The sequence below is a fragment of the Phyllobates terribilis genome, unplaced genomic scaffold (genome assembly GCF_046119375.1).
Source record: "Phyllobates terribilis strain yellow unplaced genomic scaffold, ASM4611937v1 Scaffold_12__6_contigs__length_324123572, whole genome shotgun sequence".
NCBI classification, from domain to species: Eukaryota; Metazoa; Chordata; class Amphibia; order Anura; family Dendrobatidae; genus Phyllobates; species Phyllobates terribilis.
The window spans coordinates 257,283,807-257,291,512 of NW_027362772.1; positions in this window are offsets into that span (position 1 = coordinate 257,283,807).

The following is a 7,706-nucleotide window of genomic DNA, read 5'->3' on the forward strand; positions in this document are numbered from 1 at the left end:
GCACTGTAGTAGGAAGTATAAAAACAAGGAACCATCTTGGTTCGGGGGAACAGTCAGAAGAGGAAAGTGACAGGAGCAGGGGCTCTGCATGAGCTCTGCTCCAGAGGCAGGCCTAGTCAGGAGGCCTAAGCCTGGAAAGGGAGAAGAGAGGCAAGGGGAGCAGGAAGGCTCTAGGACGAGGAGAGAAGGGACCCTAGGGGTACGGGCCATGCAGCAAGCCACCCGTACGCCGGCCGCTGCCAGGAGGTAGGAGGGTCAGGCCAGAAGAAGGGAACCGGGTCCCTCAACCAGCAGAGACTACAGGGCTCAACTGGGAACCGGAGGCTGCAGCACTTCAAGTACAGCAGGCCGTCCACACCAGCCACTAGGAAAGTAGCCACATAGGGCCAGGGGACGGAACACACGCCGCCCGCCAAGGCCCGAGGACACTGGACAGAGGTGCCGCTAGGTGTGAGGTATAAGGAGAGAGGCCAGAGAGGACACACAGAAGGGGGTCCTGGAAAATACTCCGGAGTTACCTGAGGGTCGACCGAGCCCCTCACTGCGTGAGCACAGGACGCCTTGGGCTCTTACACTGGCCCTGTAAGTGGAACTGTTTAAACCATGAGTTAAGGATCTGGGACTGCATCGAGTGGACTCTGTGATTATTCTTGCACCGTGACACCTTGCACCATCACCACCATTATCCACTCACACTGCCCTGAAGCTACACTCCACCTGTGGGGAGTCACATCACCTTGCTGCACATACCACCAGCTTCAGCGGACTGCCCCGCAGCGGCGGTTACCAATAACCACAATCCACAGGTGGCGTAGTCGGACATTGATATTAGTGCACATAGACTACCCTGGTTTGACCGCCCTGGGTCACGGACCGGGTCACCGCCACGGTGACTACAACCCCCAGCATCTACAAGGCCCGGCTCCGGGTATCCCCACGGCCCAGGGGGCGCATCATATAGCGCCGTCCCTAAGTATGTAGCGTACACTCTTATGTATAGCGCCATCTCTTAGTATATAGTGCACTCTCTTATGTATAGCACCGTCCCTTATTACATAGCATCTTCCCTTATTATTTATAGTGCTGTACCCTATTACATAGCCTGCTATCAACTGTGTCTGTTTTTTTTTCAAGTTGTTTTAGCAGAAGAAAAGCTGTTTTAACTACTTTGTTTTTCCCTATTCCGTAAAGAGTAACAGCAAACAGAAGGTACGCCATGTCAGAACAACCGACCACTGAGGAAGCAGTAATAGTACAGTGAAGCTCTACACCCATCCACATGACTCAGCCTGCATGAACCTTACAAGGGGGGGAGTTGGGAATCCCCCATAAACATTAGAATGTTATTCTGTCCCACCAAAAATAATGTTTGCCTGTCTTTATGCTATTGCATGGAGATTCTTATAGATTCGTTAAAGGCCACTTTGTAGTTCTACATAAGGCACATTATTTTCCCCTACAAGCAATACTTCCAGGAAAGAATCTCTCCACAATGAGATATATTTGGTATATGCCACATTTTTTGTATGGATTCTTTATTTGTGAAAAAACACCCTTACGTACAGTATATCTCCACAAAAAGACAAAGGGAGCAATACGGTCAAAGGAGATGTGGCGCCTCTGAGGGTTCAGTCGCCACAGGGGTACTGCACCTCAGTAGAGATGTGGTGTCTCCTCTTCCAGGTAAGAATGGAGCACTTCTCAGGACCCCACTTCACCACTCAACACTACACCACTCCTGTCCTGTAGGGGGCCTAAATGCACCAGGGTGCTGCCCTGGCCCGGGATAGAGGAGATGGGGGAACCAAAGATAGGGGGAACCATGTAGTGGGTGAGGGTGGAGGACACACTTTTAGGAAACACTTATTCTTTCATATTTAACCTACAGCCATCTTAAGTTCAAGGTCTTTGATTGTGATCTTCGTCTCTGATGGTGGTCTTCTGCTAGAATTCAGCAGAGGGCTGCAGCTGACCGAAGATACACGGCCCTTGTACTCTGGCCTTGAGACGAGGAGCGGGTCAGAGTTAACCACTGTCTCTACCCAGTCAAGTTCCTTACCTAAGAAGGCCCGGAGGAGAGCAGAGGAGATAGGCTCCGCAGGCAAAAGGATCCCAGGGGATGCGGACGGAGTGGCCTACGCCACCTGTATTCTTCATTCTGTCCCAGTCAGAGGGATTCCTGCTGCAAGAGGGGTGACCGGCCCCCGATATATGACTTTTTTACTTCACGTATCAGTCAGAAAAGCCCAGAGGCTTAGTGGATCCCAGGGGGGATACGGACTGATTGGCTTACGCCACCTGTATCTCTTACACTGCGTTTATCCAGTGGGACCCGGCCTTTCACCACGTTCATACCACACACACGCAAGAGAAGATGTAGTGGGAGAACTTACCAAGGAGAGGAACACACACCAGAAGGGTTTCGACAGGTGCTCCTGATCTACCTGGAAAGTGCTGTACCCCCTTCCTGGTGGCCGCAGTACGCCGTGTGTAGCAGAGGGAAGCTTTGCGGCTAAAGTTCATCTGAAAGTGAGTAAAAACCCTGGATGACTTCACACAACGCCTCAGCCTGTTATTTCCTGCGCGGCACTGCATCCACCATCCTTCCTCATACTGCCCTGAAGCCTGCTCCGCCTGTGGGGAGCCGTCCCATCTTAGCTGCCCGTAACACCAGCCTCAGTGGACTGAAGCAGCGCTGGTGCTCATCACCGGAAACCGCAGGTGGCGTAATCGAAATACCACTCCTACTAGAAAGCCTGTTATCTCTTTTATTTGACCGTCCTGGGCACGGACCGGGTCCAGGCCACGACTGCCTCCCCCACTACCCCTACACCGACCCGGCTCCGAGTAAACCCATTTCTCAGGGAGGGCCTCACAGAGACATCTATGAAGACATTGAGAATTGATCTGTCACTTATGTTTTTATGTGGATCATCCCTCAAATATTACCTTGATATCATCAGTATTATGCCCCCCACTGCTGAACTTCAAAAGTACAATTTATTTTCTTTATTCTTGGATGGACGTTAAAATTTTCCATTTTTCTTTCTTGTGTAGATCATTACTTGCATATTTATTCACATCAGTCAAAATTACCATCGTTCATTCTCTAGGTAGATGGTTCTGCTGTATGCATGGAGCCTAAGGGAACAATGTTAGAATTTGTTCTCTGTAGACCTTATTCCTCCGACTATTGACTTTAAAGCACATGATACTTATCTTTCATCCTACAAAACCCTGTGAGTATATATATATTTTTTTGAACTAACATCTTGCTAAAAAATCATGAGGCTATGAGGTCAGATATCTCAGAGATACAAATATTTTTTCTGCGATACAAACCTAAATTCTGTAAAACCAAAGAAATAACAATAACTTGGTAAAAAAACACGATATTTAATAGAAATGCAGTAGAGAGATCCATGCACATGTAACAAGGTCCAGCCAAGTGCCAAAACCAGAGGTGTCTTGCGTAGAACTCTTAATCTGGCCGTACACATTAGACTTATGTCAGCCAAACCCGCTGATATCAACGGGTTCGACTCACAGTCTAATGTGTATGAGGGCGCTGGCCAAATGATGGTTGGGAGTGATATCAATCAGGCTAGTCCAATTTCGGACTGCCGGTCACATTGTCCTACCGGTGAGAAGCCACTGGCCGACGTGTTAGTCGGCAGCTTTCTCATAGAGAACATAGGAGTGCTCTTCACAGCGAGTGCTCCTGTGTATGGGAGAGTTGGCTAGGATGAAACGATCTTTTGGCCGATAACCATCTAACATGTATGGCTGGCCACTACTTTACCACTTCACTTGTTGCTGGTAGCACTTTACTAATTTAAGGAGCAACATGGAGACACCGACCCGTCACTGAAAGCAACAGAATCTAACAGTTTTTGTATAAAAGTTTTTAAACTGGATTCTGTCAATAACTTAAAACATATAGTCTTGACAGTCTTTGTTTTTAAAGAGAACAACATTTAATTCCGGGCATCGGGACACCAGATGTCTGCTCAGTGTTGAGAAGGTTACATATAGATGAATGTCTACACTGGCTCTGCAGACTCTTCCGCCCATGGATTGATTTTTGCATCTTCTGACTTTGAGATCCCCATCTGGAATTTAGCTAACTTGGAGCCCGCAGGCTCCATCGTCTTATGGTGTCTTGAAATTGAACCAAGAGTCCAACAGTGCACTTCCGCATTTTGTCTCCGTCACCCCTCTGCACTTTGAGCCTCTTTCATGTTCCCGGTATCACACTCAGGTTTGCATGCAAATACTCACAACACCTAAATCACATCTAGTAATATACTGCACCCCTTTTCTTTGTGCCACAAATTTGGTCCCGTGGGAACCAACTCACTTCTTTTGGAGACTTCTCATACAAGTTCACAACCCTTTAGTGTTGAAAGACAAATTCCAACAGGTCTAATTTTAGGCCAATAAAATATCCATGCGATACTCTAAGTTCCTCTATGAGACACTAAATTCTAGAAATAATTATTTTAGGACAAAAGCCCTAAAAATATTTTTTTTCAGAACTATAGTCAACAGTAGATGACATATTACGGTACATACACAGACTACCTGTACTATATACTGTATACTTTGCTCATGTACATAAGGTCTAATCCTACAGTACAAAAGTGCCTCCAGACTTATGGGAAGGTTATGAAAATAAACATACATTGCTGAAATAGCTGATTCAAGCAACCACCTTTCATATCAGATGATTGCACACATTTTACCTGCTTTCCAGTATTACTGAGTGTTACATTTTACATAATTGTAGATGTGGTTCACAGCTGTAACAAGGCTGCAAAGAATGAGCTTTGTGTCAAGTCTCATTGAATTTCTGTCTGCCAGGCAATCAGGCAGAACCGCTGGCTGTCCTTTCAAAAGACAGAGGCATTTTAGTATATATCTCCTGAGGATTAAATCAATAAAGTTACTCAATTTTCTGATAGAAGACACTGTCACTATCCTTCCTTGTGCCAGCGGTAAAAATAAAAGGATTTCCTGCTTCTGCATCAAGTGACAATCAAATGTAAATTCATCCAAGTTCATTGACTTAGATCTGTGCCAACCTTCAGCGCTGAATTCCAAGATGCCGTTCAAAGAGTGACAATATCTTAACTTTTTAATTTTTTTTGCAAGATTAAAAGAATATTTAATACCATTTTGGAACCATTTTGGAACCCTTTAAGGCTACGTTCCCATGACGAGTTTTTGATGTTGCAGATTTTCTGCACCCATTAAGTAAAATAGGTTACTTGCATTTTTTCGAAAATATGCAGCTTAAAAAACTCACCAAAAACTCATCTTGGGAACATAGCCTAAAAAGTGCAAGTTTATTAAAACCAGTTACGATATTTGTAAATGATTATTATGTGCATATAGTGCACATAAAAGAGAGGAGGCACCAGACTGAAGACCAAATAGCTCTAAAATAAAAGACCAAATATCATATAAAAGATCACTCTCCCCTTTAAAGGGTTATTCCCAACTGATCAAGTTATTTCCTATTCACTGCTGACTCCTAGGGGTCTAATAATTGGGGACCCCACCGATCCTTACAACAGGGCTCTAAAATGACACATTGGAATGGAGTGGTGACCTTGCATACAGTACTCGCTTATCTCCAGAAATCCCATACACCATGGATAGTTTAGTGGCCCTGTTCCAATCTAAAGGAGCATTTCAGAGCCCCATTTTTGGGACCGGTTGAGGTTCCAGCAGCTGGACCTTCAGCAGTCTGCAAAATATACCTTAGATGATAGCTTTCTCAGTTGGGAATAACCTTAAAAGATTTTGGCACCAAGGTTGTGGCATTTTTCTACCCCCTCTCTATGAAATTTGGGACTATTTTCTAGGTTTTTTTGGTAATTTAAAAGCAAATAATATTAGAACCATGGACTGAATTCCTCTCAAATGTCACTATAGAAGTTCTTGTGGTACCTCTAAGGCATTCACTCCTTTAGGCGCCATAGGTGCATGTGCATCCACCATGGCTTTGTTCTAGCGCAATAAAAGTTATGGGGTTGGTTCAAATCATCCATGTTCCCTGATGTTAGGTGCAAAGCCAAAATGTTTGAAGTCAAATTTAGATTTGGAGACACAATAACATAGAATAAAGAATTAAACCATTGGCGAATTGCATTACTATCTCATAGCTCTACGGGGCATCTCAAACTCCCTTTTATCTCCTTAAAACAACCTGCAATCTGGCATTAGGCTAGAGATGATCATAACACAACTTCTGACTATTGACAGGTTTGCAAGTCAAACCTAAACTTGTAGCCCTACAATAAAAACATATCCAGGTTTTCTTTTACCCAGGATCAAGGTTCAGCTTACAGCGCTAGTCCTGTTTCTAAACACAGTGGACAAGTCAATGGCTTGTTGGTGCACCCTTGGCTCTCCGCACCCAGGATACATGTTCAAGGTGCTGATTTCAGCTTCCCAAAAAGTGAATTACTGTTAAATTGGTAGAGTAAAAGAGGCAGACATGGATTAGCAGTCCAAGAACTTAGGGTAGAGCCACAGACCTGTAGGCACCATAGTCGTTGCCCAAACTGGAGTATTGAGGCTCAGAACTTCAGGACACCCATTAACCCTTACTTCCCTTTGCTTTGTGCATTTGCGCTGGACTCCCCCTATCCACATACAGTGGGTGAAATAAGTATTGAACATGTTCACCAATTTTCTAAGTAAACCTATTTTTAAAAGTGTTATTGACATTAAATTCTCACCAGATGTCGGTAACAACCCATCCAGTACACACAGGAAAAGAAATCAAGCAATAAATGTCCATAAATTAAGTTTTGTGTTATAATGAGAAATGACACAGAGAAAAAGTATTGAACACACTTACTGAAATGTAATTAATACTTTGTACAAAAGTCTTTATTGGTGATGAGTGATGACAGCTTCAAGACGCATCCTGTATGGAGAAACAAGTCACATGCATTGCTCAGGTGTGATTTTGGCCCATTCTTCCACACAAACACTCTTCAAATCCTGAAGTTTCTGTGGAACTCTGAGCTTCCATAAATTCCATACATTTTCTATTGGATCAGGTCCGGTGATTGGCTTGGCCATTCTAGCAGCTTTATTTTCTTACTCTGAAACCAAGTGAGAGTTTCTTTGGCTGTGTTTGGGATCATAATCTTGCTGAAAGGTCCACCATCGTTTAATCTTCATCATCCTGGTAGATGGCAGCAGATTTTTATCAAGAATGTCTTGATACATTTGTCTATTCACCCTTTCTTCAATTACATGAAGAATAACACTGCCGTAAGCTGAAAAACAGCCCCACACCTTGTTGTTCCCACCTCCAAACTTCACTGTTGGTATGGTGTTTCTGGGGTGATATACAGTGCATTTTTGGCCTTCAAACATGGTGTGTACTATGGCAGCCAAAGAGTTCAATGTTGGTCTCATCTTACCAGACTATATTCTCCCAGAATTTCACAGGCTTGTCTAAATGTTGTTGAGCAAACTTTAAAAGCGCTTGAACATGCTTTTTGTTCAGCGATGGAGTCTTGCGTGGTGAGCGTGCATACAGGCCATGGAGGTTGACTGCATTACTTATAGTTTTCTTTTAAACAATTGTACCTGCTGATTCCAGGTCTTTGTGTAGCTCTCCACAGGTGGTCCTTGGTTCTTGGACAGTTCTTCTGATAATTCTTTTTACTCCTATGTCTGAA